General features: G+C 35.6%; 1 protein-coding gene across 5 annotated transcripts in view; it reads left to right on the top strand.

Moving 5' to 3' along the window:
* Window positions 1-17,771, top strand: part of Ddr (discoidin domain-containing receptor 2) — a 221,474-nt gene that overhangs the window by 60,810 nt on the left and 142,893 nt on the right. For 4 of the 5 annotated variants that reach the window (XM_090174441.1, XM_090174439.1, XM_090174442.1 and 1 more), the window contains exon 1: window positions 13,158-13,463. The exons of the other annotated variant lie outside the window; for it this stretch is intronic. The gene's annotated coding sequence lies outside the window, so the exon portion shown is untranslated. Of the gene's footprint in view, window positions 1-13,157; window positions 13,464-17,771 lie in introns of those variants that run through there. 5 annotated transcript variants of the gene reach the window in all.

Consider the following 17,771-nt stretch of genomic DNA (forward strand, 5'->3'; position numbering starts at 1 on the left):
GATTGAAAAGAGGAAAACAGAGCGTCGAATTTCACGAAAAAAACTAGATTATTACCATTGACGTTTCCGCATACTGATCTTGCAGCGTTGTCCCACAGTCTCGCTGTTGTCATCTTAAAGGAAGTGCCTGTCAGGTCGCATTGACTCTCGAGAAGTGCTGAAACTGCCAATTGACACGATACATCAGCGGAGAATAGTCTGCTAGTAGGTCATCGTGTCGTCTTTCTCGTGAGAATATTAATCGATTTTGTTGTATTTAAAGTCGTTCCTCATTTGTACTAATTATTTTGATGGATAAGCTTCTGAATGACCGTGTACTGTAAATGAACCGCGTTAATGCTAAAGCACGGATCGGGAATGCTGATTTTTACTTTTTTAGCAAAAGTAACATAATATACATAAGTATGACGGTGAACGTTGGTTAAGGGGGAAGACTACAGTGGCCATTGTCTACTTTCGCGCTATTTCAAGCTGAACTCTTTTAAATTTGTATTTTAACTTATAAAATTAATATTTAACTGTAGAACAGCTTCTTGTTTAGTGACTAAAATAATTTTGACAATTTTAAATTTAAAAGTTATTAAGTTATTACGTTTTAATTCGGACCCCCGGAGCTAAACAAGTTGGACAAGCGCCCAAACTACCCTTTAGTTAGGACCTGATATCTCATTAACTTTTAATATTAGAATTATCAAAATTATTTTAAGCACTAGAGGAAGGTTCATCCTAATAAGAAAAATATATTTCAATTATGTAATTGTTAAAACAGAAACGTTCAGCTTTAACGAAAAAGAGGCTTTTACTGTATTCTTCTCCCTTAATGATAGGTTGTCTGCTAAATCGGAAAATTACTGCCAGGTTAGTATTCAAACACGTTTAAATTCAATATTTTAGCATTCTTTTCCAACAAGTTTTTTTACAAATGAAACCATTTCAATTTTCAAAAAGTATTGACTGATCTTTGAAACAGGTTGTCAACGTGCACTGTTATCTGACATTTCCTTAGACTTGCAACAGTTCTTAGTCACGTAATGATCATATATAATGTTACTTATGATATAAGTACATAAATATTAGCTTGGTTTGTACCTTTATATTTAGCATTATTCAGTGTACATTGTTATGGGTACGTTGATTTACACTGGTAATTGAAAAAATATTCCCGAGAAACATTACTCCAAGAAAGTGTAGGAGTTAAATTGAGTGGATTACTGGAACGAAAATGTCCTCTAAGCTTCAGTCAACATGGAATCTTTCAAAAAGTTTCTGCCGTGTGCGAAGATGTGTAAAACAATCGCGTAATATAGCCTTCATTCGCTCCTAGCGCGGTAGTACGAACCTGGTCCGGATCGAAAGGAATTATGGGGCGGTGTTGTTGTTCGAAATTAATTTTCTTCTTTCCTCTTGGAGTATTTCTCTGGGCCTCTGTTTGTCTTGTCTGTCGTCTCGATCCTCTCCTCTAATTCTTCTCCGAAGATGACATTGACGAGGATGATAAGTTTCCCTGGAAAGGAAGTTGAGTCTAGGTGCACCCCCTATTGGGTAAACTCGATACCGTCAACCCGAATCAAACGTCGTCTGCTAGCCCGAAGATAGTTGGGAAAAGGCTTAACGGGTCCCCGGCATCACGTGGCTCTCCGTCGCGATGTTTGTCCCTTTCAAGGCTACTCGTGTCTCGACAACTCCTAGGACTCTTCGGACTCGAGTCGAGTGTCGTTGAAATTTCTAGGTCCTTCGGCTCCGTCTCCTTAAGCTGAAAGCGACCCTACAAAGGGACGTCAGGAAAAACAAATAAGCCCCGCCATTGTCATTTGGCCGTGAGGGGAAACGTATCGCGGGCGCTCCGCTAATAAAGAGGGCGCGGACAGGAGAGTCTGTCGTGAGGCTCCTGTCTCCGCTCTCGGCGGCGGTCTTTGGCTAGGGCGACGTTCCTGAAGGAACACTCGCGATGGAGGCGCGTTCGGTCTTATCGGGCGCTCGCAGAAATTCTCTCGTTCGGTGATTAGCCCTCTTCGCTGTTGCCTCGTAGGTCGTCAAGCGGAGCTTTATAATCCCGCGCGCTTCCTGTCGCTGAGTTAATTAAACATTCAGACAGCCAACGCCGACGCGTATGAGAGTTCAAACTGCTGCCTCCGTTTTACCCGTTATGCCTGCAAACACGAGCGCCTCATTTTAAAGAACGCTAAAAGACGGTAACGCACCCCCTTAACGCTCGCGAACGTCAGCGATGTTATTTAATTCGAACAGATTATGCTTATCGAATTTTCTATTTCCTAGAATCGATCACTTTCCTGTGATTTACGTTTTCTTTATGCTACTTTAATTTAACTACAATGAAATCACCTACTTGGGCTGGTCGAAATATTTCCGTGAATCACGGGTGCTGCCCACCTATTATCTGTTCACATTCTTGGTACAAGCCATATACCCATTGTATTCGATAAAGTTCAGACAAACATTAACTATGATCAAGAATCCATCCCTCTACTTGGAATGCTTTTCCTGCCGTATCGCGTATGGTAAGATCACTCTGACGGCTTTAGTCCCACCTACTAGAGAAAAAATCCCCTTTGCGCACGCTCCGCTCTCACGTTGTTGTTTGTTAAGTTAACATAGTGACGTCAAAAAATCCGTCAGCCACATCGAGACGAAAATCTGCCGCGATAAGCATTCCAAGTAGAAGTATGGATTCCTGCTATGATATTATTTTTCACTTACATTCCATGAAATAAATATAACGGACAATTTCCTAGTCATTATTCGTTCCACCGAAAATCAACCCACGCGATGATTCTCAATAAACTTCAAACGATAAATTTGCAACTGCAGTACTAAATAAAACACGATCGCTCAAACTAAACGGTAATTCCTATTAGAAATTTGGCTCGAATTCGTCGAAAACAATTGCGAGCAATTTAGCGTTTCAAAATTTTCCAATTTCGCTATTACGAGTCGGTTAAGCTCAAACGTATCGACGGAAGATTCGTCCGTCAAACGAGCGAACTTAATTGACTCGATTACAATTCCGTGGCGCGATCCATTTGGGGGCATTTATCATCCTCGCGCCGCCAATGGCCAAATTTATCTCTAGCATATTTCCTGTCTGCACTTCGAGTCTTCGAATTGTAACTGTAGCGATAGGATAAACGGACTACAGCGCCATCTTCTTTTCGGTCTCTTTGTCGATCTCACCTTTAAAGGGGTCCTCGTGGAAGTATCAATCATCATTAGCCGTGAATTTGAAGATAGCGGAAGCCAGACTAATTATCTAGGACAAGCCCGGCTTTGACGGCGACATTAGTACTGGCCTGGTTGAGACATTCGCCGAGGATCTGGCGCTGGCACGCGAGAAATTGAACTAGTCCGACGTCACTTCCGCGGAAGTAGAGACTCCCAAATTCTGGGTATTAAGGAGATTCATTTGTCTCCATCAAATTCGCTGGAAGAACTCCCCGTGATTTCTTTAGAGCATTATCGATAGGCAATTGATTCGGACAAAAGTCAACCTAAATGGGTTTAGCCTCGAAAGCCAGATGGTCGTTGTTAGAGTTGCCGTTGCTTCATCCATTCCAGCGGGGAGCAACAAACGCAAAACTCCATCACGCAAGGAGAACGCAACCCGCCAAAAGTCGTGCATTTTCTCGCGTACATTTTTTATTGGTTAGACACTTTAGCGCCTGCTGCCGTCGGAAGGGGACAATTTGGAAATTGTCTCCCCCTTTCCGTAAAACTCTCCTCCAAAGAAATTTGTACGCAACAATGCGTTAGCGTGTTTAAAGGCTCTTCGCGTTTGTTGCTCGTAGCTGACAGTCTGTATACTCTTCCGAAGCTTCTACGAAATAATTCGAGAAGCGTATTGAAACAATACTCTCGTCAAACTTTTGTTACGTTATTTACGCGACGTATCAAATCCATTCAACGCAAATTCTAGAATTTAAAGCTAAATAAATAAGAGCATTCCGTAATACTTCTTAGGTCCGACGGAATATAATTACTAACGGCAACAGACGAGACTTAACCAAGATAGAGATTTAATTAATAAGTCCTACAGTTTGTCGGGAGTAGTACCTTTAGGGATCGAGGCACCTGACAAAGGGTATCGCGACCATCCTTCCACCTTCGCTAAGCAGTCTTGTCCCGTACGCTTTTGTTCCGGTAGCCAATATCGGGACAGAATGAGTCGTGGCCCGCGCGTCGCCAACCTTTAAAGCTAGCACGTTCTACGAAGACTCCGATTACCAAGAAAATAGGATTATCAACGTCAGTAGCCAGCCGCGGAGTTAAGAGAGACGAACACGGTACGGGCGTCCTTCTCGGTACGGCCAATAACGTTGCCCCGGTTATTTCGGAAATCCTATAAAGGCTGGCACGCGTTAACGCTACCGCGTTCCCCTCTAAGTAGCTTTAAATCTTGGCCCGGGTAGCCAGTCCCCACGCGCTCGCCCGAAGGCTTAAGGGTCGCCCAATTGGATGCCCTTTAAATAGAATGGATTAATTATTGAACGGACCAGCGCCATTTTAATTAGGAAATTGTTTGGAAGTCTCTTCTCTAATGGGACTATCTTACTGCGTGTCTTTTGGTATGATAATGAAACCAATAATAGCTTACACCGAGTTTTAGAAGATGGCCCTCCTCCAACACCCCTTCTCTACTTGCTGTATATATAAAGTCCGAAATTTTCTATCCTCCCTTTTGTGTTGCGGGAATTTTCAGCGCGAAACTAAATTATAAATATATTCGCTGGTACCATAATTATAAAACCATCGCTATTCGTAATTCTTTGATGTGATTGTCCGTGGAAATAAAATTATAATGAAGTAGAAACTTTAAACTTTAAAGAGTTTGGATAAATTTGGTTTCCCGTCTAAGCATTTAGCTTTTAAATGAAGTTAAATAATTGGTCTTTGAACGAATTTTATTTACAAATAGCTCGTTATACTATAGCAGCGGATGAAAAAATTAGCGAATAAATAGATAAGTTCATTAATGGACTTATCTACTTATTCGCTAATTTTTTCATCCTTTTGCAATGTGGTCCATAGGTGGTTCCTTTTAACGTTACATACTATAGCAGCACCGACTAACAGTTTTTGGGTCTTTACACGACGATCACGGTCAGATTAATGGGGAAAGTGGATTTTTATCGACTTTACCGACCGTTGATGTATTTAACGATTTTATGACAGTCGGCCCGAACGCATTTTGATACACTGTTTTTCACACTTTTTATCGGTTTTATTGACTTTCGTAAACAAATATACGTCGCTTAGGCGGTACAGTACCATCTTACCATTCCGAATTGCACGGTCGGTCAAGTGAAAATTTTTGGGTCGGTAATCAAGCAATGTTTTTAGCAGTTACTAAACTGTTCACCTTTAAAATCTTTGTTTAATAATCAATTAGCTAAGTCAGTCAACTGCTATTTTACGAGTCAGGGTGTCGTAGTCACCCTTGCTTTTTTAACCTACTTATGGCCGACTGTTTTTAAAGCACTCAAACGGCTTAATTCCGACCCCAAAAACCTGTCGTATTCCAAATCGCCAATTGTGAAACGAATCTTAAAGGTCAACTCCTTTTGGCTACTGTGTTGTTTTAACCTTAATTCAATAAAAACTTACACAGATTTTAAAGCAATTATGACTCTCTTGTTTTAACGTTAATGCAATAGAAACTTACACAGATTTAACAATTATGAATTCCTGGTGCCGTGCATAAAGTTTCGCTTGGTTATTTTATAATTGATAATTTTTTTGCACAAGGCTTATCATATTATGTGGAAATTAGGGAAATTTTTAAGAGCAGCCACCGATTAGATGGCGCCACTAACAAGGTAAGTTACGCTATATCCACCAATTGGAAAGCGTGTGAAAGTTTATTGCCCTTTTCCCTTCTTTTATATTGGGCAATGAAAAAGCGTGACCTTTAACTCGCTTTCCCATTGGTAGAAATAGCTTACCTCTCCTATAGTACTTAGTGGCGCCATCTAATAGGTGGCAGTTCTTAAAAAAATTCCACATTCAGAGCTCGTACATGGCCACTATAACCAATAAATTGGTAATTCCATTTTCCACTATTTATTTTAGAGATATCATTCGATTTAATAGACGGAAATAATGATATCATTAATTTAATTCGAGTTCTGTAGTGTGGGAAATACTGATCAGAAGTAAAGAAGTTTTTATGAAAATGTTGCCCTAAGGAGATATTCCTCTATATTTCAATTTGAGCTATATGATAGCTATAACGCTCAAGATATTTCAAATTTTATATGAATATAGGGAATACCGGTTGCCAAATTGTAATTACATTTATTCCACACACAGATACACCGGTCTTTAAGTCCTTTTTATCAACACTTGGGAAATGTGTCATTATATTCGGATGATTAAAATTGAATAATGACTTCATAAAAGGAAGGAAAGGGCTTCTTGCACCTGGCAACCCCTCCCCTCTCTCCCCCCAGGAGTCATATCGACCTGTAATTAAAAGATATTTCTTTGACGCCGAATCGAAACGTTTCATAAAGAATGTTAACAGATAATATAATATAAAATAAATTAACCGTCAAAATTTCGATTAATCATAAAAATTTTGGTTAACTGTTTATTTATGAACATTTAATACGAATAAACAACGATTTAACATGCAAAAATAATGGGTAATATTTTTTGAATAATTGTCGGTTATGAATAAAAATAAATAATTGGATAATTTCTTATTCCAACGCCGATCTATAGACCTGGGTTATCATGATTCCCTCAATATATGATCCGCCTACACCGATACTTACCTGCTATTGTACTGGAGTGTCTTCCCCCTTTCCTGGAGAAAGGGGGAAAGCTTACGTGAGGGAAGGCGTAGGGGCGTGGTTTTTCCTCCGGTAATCACAGGGCGAACATTACATTTTTGATTTTACTAATAGTTGATAGCATAAATTGCAACCTTGGTATATTGGGTAAAAGTTTTTCGGGAAACATTTGAGCACCATCAAATGGTAGAAAGCTTTAAAAATAGTCACGTGGTTATAAAATTGGTTTCTAGTTTACCGTTGAACAGTGTATTCATTTAATAATAAAGAAAATTGAACTTTTAAAAAAGTCATACTTAAAATTTTGTGGTAAGTTATGTTTTTAAATATTTAAATATTTATACTTTTTAATAGAAAAAATAATTTTTTAAACTTAATTTAACGACGACTCGGGCATTAGTATAATTAATGTGATAATTGTGACTAGAAATTTGTAAAAAAAAAAGAACATGTTTTTAACCTAGGCTTAGTGAAGCCACCCCTACGTTTTTACCACGGCCAACTGCAATCGCAAAAGTGCGATATGGAAGTTGGCAGTGCCGTGACGAATTTCCGGGAACATTTTAACAAGTTAGCTAAGACCAAAACAATTTATGCAAACGCCTTTTTTAACGTTTGTAAATTTTAAATTTAACCCGTTAATATATTTCTCAAAGTATATTTGTAAGTCATAATTGCAAATGGCCTGTCGAATGTAAATAGCATTAGAACATCTTGGACGATCGTTGCTTTAGTACGGCGTACCCTTTTGGAATTTATACCGTAGTGTCTCTTCGTAGTTGATGGGCGGAATTTGGCTGAATGTCTCACGCTTTCCCCCAAATGGCCGCTCTGTATTTATAACTGCGATAAATTTGAACACCATTAAACCCGCGAATTCCACGCTGTAACGCGCTGCTTCCTATAAATTATTTAATCGTCCTTTTGAAATGGCCTCATCCGGTCGAGCTTTGTCCGTTCGTCGAACAAATTCCTCCATTATCCAAAGGATTTACAAATTTTACTATACAGATTATGTGTATTCTGACTTACGATGTTTGAGCCAATTCCATGATGCATTACGTTAGTTCTACCGGTTTCGCGTTTATTTTGAAGTTTAGCAATATTAGTAATTAATTTACTTAAATATTCGGGTTTATTTTAAAAGTTAGAATATTACAATGAATTTACTAAAATATTCGGGATTATTTTAAAAGTTAGAATATTATAATGAATTTACTAAAATATTCGGGTTTATTTTAAAAGTTAGAATATTATAATGAATTTACTCAAATATTCGGGTTTACTTGAAAATTTAGTATATACTATAAAGTATTTAATAATGTAAGACTTTTATTTAAAAAAAAATACATTTTAGTAATGAATTTATTAAAATATTCAGGTTTATTTTAAAATTTAGTACATTATAATTAACTTACTAAAATATTCGAGTGTATTTTAAAATTTTTAATATTATAATGAATTTACTATTCGAGTTTACTTAAATATTTTGTATATTTATTAAGTATTTAATCATGTAAGACTTTTATTTAATAGTAATATAGTAAATTACTTACTAATGTATCGCGTTAATTTTAAAAAATGCATATTATTAATCAATTTACTAATGTATCGCATTAATTTTAAAAAATGCATATTATTAATCAATTTACTAATGTAACGCGTTTATTTAAATATTTATTAAATGTTTCGAATTTATTTCCAAAATTTATTTCATAATAATTAATTAATTAAAAGATGCCAATTTATTTAAAAATCCATCATATTAGTAAATTCTTTACTAAACAAATTTCATTTTATAAGTTTTACCTAATGGTAATTTAATGTATTTATATTTTCCATTTGTGGTTTTCTTAGTAAAAATTAATTAATTATAAAATACTTACGAGAATAACATCAGAAGTAAATGAACTGAAGTTATCGAAATAGCGCTCAGAATCGGAGGGCGTTTTCCTTATGAAAATGATGATAAAATAGCGTCAAATAAAAGCTAATTTCCATCCCCCTCCTTTGTCGCGATAAATTGCACTTGGGAATTGTGGGTTTAGCTATTTCTATGTATAAAAAATAGTTTCATAAAAACAAAAACGTTCTTTTTTCATCCTAGGAGCGCGCAAAATTTAAAATTCGAGATCAAAATGTAACTTCATAAGGAAAACGCCTCCCACATGGGGAGTATAACAGTCTGATAACTTCGGTTCATTTACTTCTGATAACATCCAATACGATAAAATTATAATAATTCATAAAATAATGTTATTTTAAGACAAAACAAGTAATTGCAAATTGTAACCAATTTTTAAAAAAATTTCTGTATTATATTTTATCGTCTGCCAGTAGGCTCCTCTCTTTATACATCAGATAAATCACTGGTTGCCTAAAACTAACGTCATAAGATGCAATTGAGTTACACGCGTGTGACGTGTAAAATAAGACTGGCTCCGTTTTTCTCTGGCCCCCATCGCGTTGTAGGAAAATTAGGCCATAGTCTCCAAATATTATTCTACCTAAGTAAAAATAAATATATTTTTGTTGTCAATATTTATGAAAACCAAATGTTTCGGGGAGTTTTTAGAGAGTTAATCTTGCACATTTGGTACAAATAAAAAATTTGTGTCGCTATTTTAAATTCATAGTATTAAAAGGTTTTTATATTTTATTGCTATTTGTAAAGAATGTGGACAAAAAATTTCGAAATAATGTTAAATCAGTGATTTATTTTTGCATGATATTTATGTTATATCGGTATCGTTATAAGTAACATAATAACAATAAGTAACACACTCTATGGTTTTTTCGCCAATCATTATTTTTATAAAGTAACGTCACAGTCTCTTACTAAATTACAAGTCTACGAGCACGCGCCAGAGGAATATAGCTTTTTCTAGCGCACGTGAAAATCGCTCGTGCGAAGAATATACTAATAAAGCTGTGTCTTGTGACGTAATTGCAACATTTTAACAAGTTGGGCCAGACCACTAAATTAATTTTATAAAATCGACTATTGCCTGACCGAACCCATTTTCGACCCTGAAATTCTCGACTTGGATTTACACTCGAACTGAGTAGCGTATTATCGTCCTGGGTAGTAGTATATTTCGCCTTAGTCATATTTAGACACTAGAGGGCTCTGTGCTGAGAACTAACGAAATAGCTCTAATAATCAGTTCGGTGATAATGTTTCCTAATTGACATACTTATTGTTATTATGTTACTAATGGTATCACGCTAACCTTCCAGTATTGTTATACAACATTTCCAAAATTTATAATACCCGTAATTAATATAACAAAATTCAATATACCTCAATTTCCAAATTGATATATCTATTACCGTATCACGATTTTTACCTCCAAAACAATTAATGACAAAAGCGCGTGATTAACTTGTAGCGTAGCGAATTGATAACGATGCTCAGGTTTGCAGGCATCGCGAATAATAATTATACATCTTGGTGTCTTAATCGCAATTCAGAAACTATTTATAAAATTGCGGAATTTTTGGGCACTAAAGTCTAAAGGGTTAAAAAATCTGAAAAGGGGAGGTATCTTCGTATGCGGTTGATTCCCAAAAATTGTCACGTAGACTCGCCGATTCCTTTTGGCTTTTTAGCCCAAGTTTTTACCCTTTTTGTCCACGTATTTAATAAGGGGGGCGGATGTTTCTCGTAAACGTTTTATCTTCATCTCTTCTGATGGCTGGAGATTTATCTCTTCAGTTCGGAGAGCGTTAAGTATAGGGCCGACGCTCAATTTCAAGGCAATTAAAATCAAAAGGCGAAAATGACTCGTCGTTTTTGGCAAAACTTTCCGAGTTTTGACCCGGCTTTCTCGCCCGTACTTAAGTGTTCCACAACGAAATGACTCTGTAGATGCGCGTAGATGATATCGCGTTAAAGTTATTTTAAACGTCTTGCAATTTCGTTACGCGTGTTTTCACCCCGCGGTTCAACTTCGAGCCGTTTCGAATTAGTTAAGTTCATTAATTAAAATAGCTTAATAAGTTTTAATGTCTTGATGTTTAGACAACAGTGGAAAGAAATCGTCGTAAATGCATTGTGAACAGCGCTGCCAGATTCCGAAAAACAAATTATAGTAAAAAAATGCCAGATAATTATCGATTCCAGAAAAAATATTTTACGCTTGAAAATTGGCAGTAAATTAAATTTTGTGTGAAATATCGACATTAAACTTAGTGGAAATTATTTATATGAAAAAATAATAAAGCTTTAATCAAGTTGAGTATGAAAACTAAGTAAAAACTCGACGGATACTTCATGGTTTAAAATTCATATTTATTTCAAAATTAGCTAATTTTTAATTAAATGTGAATTTTAAACCATGAAGTATCCGTAGAGTTTTTACTTAGTTTTATGTATTTACAAACAAACAAAACAAAACTTCAGCTAGGCTAATACCCAAGGCACCACTTTAGGCCTAAGTCATCAAGCGACCTTTGAAGCCATTAATTCAGGTGGCCGGGTTACAATGCGTAGGAGGGTGGTGACAAGCCCTGCATGCCACGCGTTCGATCCAACAGCTCCCTACACTAACTATTACCGTTAACCTCAACAAGTGTTTAAATATACCATGGTTAACAACTTCTACGTATATGATTATAAGTTGGGCATATTAAGAACATTTTGAACAAATCGTAATTTAATATTAATAGTTAAAATTTTAACAGATTATGCGATAAATAGGCAAATTATCGTACAATATTATACGCTCAGGTCAAATTATCGGAAAAAGTGCCCTATATAGTAAGCCGTTAAAATTATCGTATGACCTAAATATTGATTCGAAATTATCGACGAGAATGATATTTATCGTACGTCTGGCAACGCTGATTGAGGAATTCTAGATGTTCTTATCGAAGGCTTAACTTTTCTTATTATTATTTTTGAGAATTTAGGGTAATTTTTGTAATCGATGTATGTTAACGTTTCACGAACAGAGCGTGAAATGTTACCCTTACAATAAATTATGATTTCGGAAAATAAAAATAAATATACTTTGATTTATATTATTAAATTTAAGACTTCCGATTTCCATTAAAATCAGTTTTAAATTTAGTATTAAAATTAAATACTTTATTTAATGACTTTGATGGTAGTTGAAATTAGTGGTTGTTAGAACTCCCTAAATCGATTTGTCACTAAAGTTCATAATATTATATGCTGTCATTAACTAGGTTAAATTAGGGACCTAAAATTGGTTTAAACCAATTTTCTAAAATCACAATATTTTCATTTATTTATGGCTTTTCTGTTTTCGTCTAAAATAAAATGTCAACGAACCGTAAGTAAATGTCTGTTTCGTGCGATTTTGAATAAACTCATGACCAGAAACGTTGCTATTATGGTTGTTTTGTTAGTAGGCAATATATTTTCTTTGCATCTTGTTCGAATATGATCAATACCGTCAGTGGCGTAGCCAGTATTTTGGTTCGGGGAAAAGCACACCATTGAAAAAAAATTTAAATAATAATGGTGCACCCCTGGCTACGCCACTGAATACCATTACCGCAATCTTAATATTTCACCGTAAAATGAATAAGGTTTCGCACTACATAAATCTGATCCTTCTAAATAATAATAATAATAATAATAATCAGCTAGGCTAATACCCAAGGCACCACCTTAGGCCTAAGTTATCAAGCGACTTTTAAAGCAATTAATTCCGGTGGCCGGGTTACATCGCGTAGGAGGGTGGTGGCAAGCCCTTCATGCGACGCGAGCCTACAGCTCCCTACACTAACTATTACCATTAACCTCGTCAAGATTTTAAAGTGGTAAGTTATGAAAATTGGTGAACATGATAAGGAGCAAATATCAGCAGTGGAGCGCGAAACAAGTCTAGTCTCCGTATTGTTTGAGTTATAAAACGCAACACGTATAATAATCATCGTGTAACGTTCATCATAAATGGTCCTTTAATGATACGCGCACAAGTCGAATTTATAGTTTATCATCATTTCCTTTGGATAGGCGCAGTAGGCGTAAAAGGAATTATTAATTTCCTTACTGGCATCGAGTCGCTCTCAGTTTCCGAGTAACAGGGTGAATCTAATTTTATTACAGTCGCGATTTGTTTTAATAAATTATGAGTCTGCTGGAAAAATCCATCGCGTTACCAGCAACCTCCCCCCGGCACGGACACGGTAAAATCCCCCCGCAATTTTTTTCCGCTCGAAATGGATATGATTAGTTCGTCCTCTCGACGTACGGCGTCGCTCCAGTCGCCTTCGATCTCTCTCGGCATCGGGCGGCTCGGTAGTGGCGCTCTCTCTGTGGGCTTTCTCGGTGGCCAGCGTAGCTCTCGCAGTGACTCGGAGACTACGGCTTCGAACGGACGCGAGTTCGGTGTACTGTGTCTTCTTCTTCCATTCCAAAGTCTCTGGTATTAGGCGCTCCGATGCCCCCGGATTCCGGCTCGTCCGTCGTTGTCATGGTGTTCATTAATTAAAACTTTCAAAATCGGCTTAAATCGAAATATTGTGGAAATAAGAAGGTGTGAAACGGATATTTTTCTTGGTCGGAGCGAGTCGCTCGCTTTTCATTTGTTGTTCGGGGGATAATTTCGAACGTGTTTTTGATCCTGGAGTGGTTTTCCTCTCCGCATCTTTTCTCTGAGATAAGGAAGTTCTCTCTCGGTAAGTTTTAAAAGTCATTTTTTTCCCAAGGCGCTCGTTGTACAAATTTGATTTTAATGAAATGTTAATTGTCTTTTAAAGAATGTTTTAGTGTCGGTTTTAAATCAAAACGGATTTAGATTCGTTGGTTGGGTTTTATCTACGAGGGTGGCATGGTTGGTTTTAAAGCAAAACTTCCTTAGGTACTTAGTGACTTTAATTTACGACGGTGGTACTTAGATTTATTTGGTGTCTTTAATCTACGAGGATGGTAACGTCGATATTAAAACAAAATTAATTTAGATTTATTTGTTGTCTTTAATCTACGAGGGTGGTATCGTCGATTTTAAAGCAAATCTTATTTAGATTTATTTGGTGACTTTTATCTACGAGGGTGGCATAGCTGGTTTTAAAGCAATACTGACTTAGATTTACTTTGTGACTTTAATTTACGAGGGCGGTATCGACGGTCTTAAAGCAAATCTTACTTAGATTTATTTGGTGACTTTTATCTACGAGGGTGGTATTGTCGGTTTTAAATCAAATCTTATTTAGATTTATTTGGTGACTTTTATCTACGAGGGCGGTATCGTCGGTTTTAAATCAAATCTTATTTAGATTTATTTGGTGACTTTTATCTACGAGGGTGGTATTGTCGGTTTTAAATCAAATCTTATTTAGATTTATTTGGTGACTTTAATCTACGAGGGTGGTATCGTCGATTTTAAAGCAAATCTGACTTAGATTTAATTGGTGACTTTTATCTACGAGGGTGGTATTGTCGGTTTTAAAGCAAATCTTACTGAGATTTATTTGTTGACTTTTATCTACGAGGGCGGTATCGTCTGTTTTAAAGCAAAATATTCTTAGATTTATTTGGTGATTTTCCTCTTGAAATTGAATTCATTTTAGATTTCTTATTTTTGATACAGCAGAGCTTGAGGATAGCTTGCTTTTATAGAACATTTATTCGTAGCTACGTTTCACGCTTTGGAGGTTACTATCTAAGTATAAATTATTCTGACTTTCATTTACCTTTAAATAGAAGCATCAATTTAACGGTAGTAACAAGACCTGTAGCTATTAAATGGTATGTTAATTTCCTTCGAACAAGCCTGTTTATTTGGGAACGGAAGTAGGTTTTGCCATCACGCGCAATTATATCGACATTGATTAACTAATGCAAATAGTGATTAAGTACAGTGCCTCGTACAAATACATCATGACCAAGCAATATTATATCTAAAATTCGATAATGATAATGTGTACGATTGGATAATGATTCCGGAAATTGACATTTTATTTACCATAAGGGTTATTTCCTTAAAGGGAAACCTTCGTAAAGTTTATGTAAACCAAGGCATTCTAAATTGATTTTTATGGCTGCTAATGTTAGTGCGATAATCGATCCTTTTTTAGATCGAATGTCAGCGTGACTCCCGTTCGTTGTTTTCTCAAACGACGCCGCTACTCAAAACAATTTTTTTTTTAAATCCAAATAAAACATCCTCAACGCGCTCGGGATGCTATTTTCATAAACGCCCTTGTCGACAATGTTTGCGTTAGTTTATTCGTATCTAGTTTGACGCGTTGCTTCCATGTTTTATAATTATGGAAATTGTTTACTTTCACGTCGATACCAACTTTGTTCCCTTCCATTCCATTTTTATATTACACAAGAAGTGTTTAGCGTTTGGTGAACTTAAACAAAATGTGCTCGAAAATATTCCGACTTTAATTTAGTTTTTAGATTGTACTGCTTTTTTGTAAACTTAATATCATATATTTGAAATGATTCGCCTATTGGTCGATATTGTAGAGATATTTGGAAATTGAAACATTTTGATTTTTGGAATAGTTTTTGAGATTTTCTGTGATTTCCATGCATTGCTTTCTTACCATTTTTTTTCCTGGTATTTTTGAGATTTTCTGTTACTCACATGGCTTTCTTACTATTTTTCCTGAGATTTTTGAGATTTTATGTAATTTCCATTGTTTTCTTACCATTTTTTTCCTGGGATTTTTGAGATTTTATGTAATTTCCATTGCTTTCTTACCATTTGTTCCTGGGATTTTTGAGATTTTATGTAATTCCCAATTCTTTCTTATACCATTTTTTCCTGGGATTTTTGAGATTTTATGTAATTCCCATTGCTTTTTTACAATTTCTTTCCTGGGATTTTTGAGATTTTCTGTTAATCCCATTGCTTTCTTTTGATTATTAAGGGCTCTTGTCTCAAATATATAAACACGAAGTAACATTGAATCACTAACATTTGAGTTGCTGTACAGATAATTATTGATGTACTAGTTTCCTGTAATATTCTTAAATAGACTTCAACTATCATTAATACGACGTAAAACTTGTCTTTTTTAGAGATATTAAAGAGGAATATTTGGATTTTTATTAAATATAATTGTGACTTTAAACCGGTTTTTAAACGTGTCATTAATTTTTTCTTTCTCAAACTAATTATCTAGTCTTGAATTAAGGACTTAAATTTGCAATGTGACCCATTTCATCAACTTAATATTTAGACAAAATATTGAAAAAATTTAAAAATAATAATGTCCTTTTTAAATACAATCTAAAAATGGTCTTTTTAATTTCTGAGAATTATTTTGGGCGTTTGTATGCCAAATCATACTACAAAAACAGTATGTCAAATATATCGTGCTTTTAGACTCGTAAGTTAGTGGAAAATAATCTCAAACTATCCGTTTAAATCGCTAAATGGCAAACAAATATATCTAACTAGCATACGCATCCTGCCATGTGCACGAATTATGTAAATGAGACACAAGTAAACGCGGATAAATCATAGAAAGAAACAACGATTTGGAGGAGCCGTAGCTAATGGCTAAACGCGAAACACGGATTTGGAAAAATGCATATACGATAAAGATACCTTTACTCGTAAGTATATATTTCCTGTAAATGCATCGGAAAAGAGTCCCTTTTCGCGAAAGAAAAACAAACCATTAATAACGATCCTCCCAAAACGTCGAACACCTCGAACTATACTAAGCCCAGACGTTTATTTTTGAAACCACGAAAGGTCGCCACTAAGGGTCTACCAAATTGGAATTACTCGGCCATTAAACTATTAAGAAAATCTCGCCCTCGCTTCGCACGTTCTCTCAAATTTAGAGTTTAAACCTGAGTTTGCGTATTCTCTTTTCGGTGAATGATTTGCTCCGTCAAAACCCGGGGAAGGGGATATGTCAAGGTCAACTTATCCGCGCTTATACGTATAAGTGATTCGATGAAAACGTTATATTCTTTACGAACATCACCTTACAGTAAAATGGATCTAAAGTAACGTAGTGTTACTCCCCCGTACTCGATATAAGGTCGTAAAGAGGTCCGAATAACTAGTATTCCACCCATATCGTCTTATGATATTCAAGTCCCTATTCATTATTCTTACAAACTTAGGAAAATAAACTGTATACACGTGTATTATATAAATTGCCTGGTAAATTCTCTCGCCCAATTTTTCATTTTTTTTTTTTTGTAAAACCACCAAGAAGAAACGTAGCATTTGTAAATGTTAGCTCGGAGGCCAATCACCCGATTTGCTTTATGTAGAAGTTTGTCGCACCTTTTCGGGGGAGGTTGTGAATTATTCGGTTTTTTTTGGAAAATTTCTTGAATACTCCTTCTATTTAGATAATTTCTGGTATATTCAAGTTTTTCAGCCTATAATTGTTTGTCGGATTCCTTTGACGAGTTCTTTCCTTTTCAACAAAGAGGTAAAAACTATTGAAGCAAAAGAAATTCCTATAATCTTGGGTGGTTTCCAGTTTTAAAATATTTCGAAGTATTTTTTCTGATTTTTTTATTGTTCTTAGTTTCGTTTTCTTTGTCGGTTGAACTCTCGATTTGCAGAAGAATGTGGTTTTGGATATTGGGGACGTCTGGCGGTGTAGTTGTTCTTTAAATACTCGTTTTACAGTAGTATTGCACTAATCCGTACTTTCGTATTTGTAGAAAGGTTTATCGTAGCATAAATTAAATATGAGCTCTCCACTTGAAATAATATTTGTAAACGTCTTAAAGCATACTGTATTGTTACACAGTATTCTTGGTAGTAGAAAATAGATTACTAAATTTTAATTATATCGGAGCTTTGGTTATTAAGATTGTTTAATATAAAATTAATATATTAACTGGGTTATGGTTTCAAGAGTGCTTAAGTTGAAGAAGTTTAAGAATGTTTTCTTATACTTTAAGAACAATGGCTGGTAAGAAATATCTTACAGCCAGAATACTTTAGAAAAATTTAGCTGACTGCAACACTAAGCCCTTGATTTTATTTATATTTC

Source organism: Leiobunum rupestre, chromosome 5 (genome assembly GCF_980474605.1).
Source record: "Leiobunum rupestre chromosome 5, qqLeiRupe1.1.hap1, whole genome shotgun sequence".
Classification (NCBI taxonomy): domain Eukaryota; kingdom Metazoa; phylum Arthropoda; class Arachnida; order Opiliones; family Sclerosomatidae; genus Leiobunum; species Leiobunum rupestre.